This window comes from Crocodylus porosus, unplaced genomic scaffold (genome assembly GCF_001723895.1).
Source record: "Crocodylus porosus isolate Cpor-Errol unplaced genomic scaffold, CroPor_comp1, whole genome shotgun sequence".
Taxonomy (NCBI): Eukaryota; Metazoa; Chordata; order Crocodylia; family Crocodylidae; genus Crocodylus; species Crocodylus porosus.
Window position 1 is genome coordinate 15,686,617 of NW_017728916.1, and position 2,349 is coordinate 15,688,965.

At 47.7% G+C, this 2,349-nt stretch overlaps 1 long non-coding RNA gene across 1 annotated transcript in view; it reads left to right on the plus strand.

Moving 5' to 3' along the window:
• LOC109311108 overlaps positions 1-2,008 on the plus strand; it is a 5,438-nt gene extending 3,430 nt beyond the window's left edge. Inside the window, exon 3 of the long non-coding RNA XR_002101421.1 lies at positions 1,931-2,008. This is a non-coding gene — a long non-coding RNA (uncharacterized LOC109311108). The remainder of the gene's footprint in view (positions 1-1,930) is intronic.
• The last annotated feature ends 341 nt before the right edge of the window (positions 2,009-2,349 follow it).

Genomic DNA, 2,349 nt, shown 5'->3' on the forward strand with positions numbered 1-2,349 from the left:
TTTTCCCTCTGAGATCCTGACTGACAGGGGTGGGAACTTCCTGGAGGAGGTGATGAAGTGCCTGTGGGAATGTTGTGGGGTGAAACACCTCAAGACCACAGCATACCACCATCAGACAAATGGGCTCATAGAAAGGTTCAGTGGGACCTTGAAAGGTATGCTAAAGACGTATGTGGACTCTAACCCCAATGACTGGGGTGAGAAACTTCCACATTTGCTCTTTGCTTACCGGGAGGTGCCCCAGGAGTCCACTGGGTTCTCACCCTTTGAGTTGATGTTCAGAAGGTGAGTTAGGGGTCCTCTTGATTTGGTGAGAGAAGAGTGGGAAGGGAAAATCTCTTCCACCAAGACCGCCGTAGTAGAATACATGCTCAGCTTTCATCAGAAGCTAACTGACATGAAGAAGGGGGCATGAGACTCCCTAGCCCAGGCTCAGGAGAAGCAAAGTGCCTGGTATGATGAAAAGGCTCACTTACATACCTTCAAATGAGGTGATAAGGTCATGGTTTTCCTGCTACTAAAGACAGACAAGCTGCAAGCAGCTTGGGAAGGTCCTTGTGTCATCCTGGACAAGCTGGACAATGTGACCTGTGTAGTGGCCAGGAGTGGGAAAAAGCCTAAGGCTGTTCATGTGAACATGCTTAAACCATACTTTAATAGAAGAGATGCAGTATTCTGGATTTCCTCAGTAGAAAGATCACCTGAGGATCCAGAGGAGCTAGTCATGTATGGTGAGTGGGATGGAGAGGCAGGAATAGAGGAACTCTGCCTGCCAGATCATCTGCCCTCCCAGGACAAGGACAAGCTGCTCGCAGCACTCAAAGACTTTGAGACAGTGTTCTCCAACAAACCAGGTAAAATGGACCTGGCAGTACACTCTATAGACATGGGCAGCCATCACCCTACCCAGTCCAGACCTTACTCAGTTAATGAGAAGGTAAAGCAAGAAATAACATAAGAGATCACAGAGATGAAAGGGTTTGGGGTAATCTGGTCTTCAATGAGTCCCTGAGCCAGCCCGGTGGTAATTGTCCAAAAACAGGATGGGTCCATCTGGTTCTGTGTAGACTACCAGAAGCTGAATGCTATTACCACCCCTGATGCTTACCCTATGCCCAGGACAAACACTTTACCTGATCACCTGGGCCTGGCCAAGGTTCTCTCTACTCTCAATCTGTCCAAAGGATTCTGTAAAATGACACTGGATCCAGATGCCATAGCCAAGTCCGCCTTTACCACACCTGTGGGACTATATGAGTTTACAGTTTTACCTTTTGGTATGCACAACTCTCCCACATCTTTTCAAAGACTGATTAATAACCTGTTATAAGGATGTGAGCAGTTTGTCATGGCTTACATCAATGACATCACCATCTTCAGCCAGGACTTTGAATTGCACCTGATTCATCTGACCACCATGTTAGGCAAGATCAAGCAAGCTGGTCTTACTGTGAAAGCCAAAAAATGCCAGTGGGCACTATCTGAAGTGGTATATTTGAGACATCGTGTGGGTGGAGGTCATATTGCTCCCTTGTGGGACAAGATCGAGGCCGTTAAAGACTGGTTGCCTCCACAAACCAAGAAGCAAGTCAGAGCCTTCCTTGGCCTGGCTGGATATTACACGCGGTTTGTCCCTCAATTTGGAGTGATGGCAGGTCCCCTACATGAGCTGACCAACAAGGGCAGCCCTGATGCAGTGGTCTGGAAGCAGGGGTGCCAAGAAGCATTTGACACCCTAAAAGCTGCCCTGATCAAACAACTGATCCTGAAGGCACTGCTCCATGATAAACCCTTCTATGTATCCACTGATGCCTCCAACTCAGGACTAGGACCTGTACTCTTACAAGAGCACCAAGAGACACAGCACCCCGTGGTATACTTAAGCTGGAAGTTAATCCCTCAGCAGCAGAACCTGTCATCTATTGACAAGGAGTGTTTGGCAATTATCTGGGCACTGAACAAGCTGAGGCCCTATTTGTGGGCACAGTAGTTCACCATCCTGACCATGCCCCACAGCAATGGTTGCAAACAATGCAAAACACAAACTCCAAGCTTCAACAATGGGCCTGGCAGCTTCAGGAGTTCAATTTCACTGTCAAACACATCAAGGAAGCTAGAATGTGATAGCAGATGCCCTGTCATGAAAGGACTCTGGGTACTGGGTTGGATGGACTCAGACCCACCTGAGAGAGCTCTGGTATGGGAGCTCCCCAATGTGCTTTCATGTTCTATGTGTATATTGTTATGACCAGTATTATGTGTTGTGTAATTTCACTTTAGGTGTGAAAGGCAACCCTTCCAAATGAAACACGCTTGTACCCATAGCTCTGTAAAGCCACATGTCCAAGC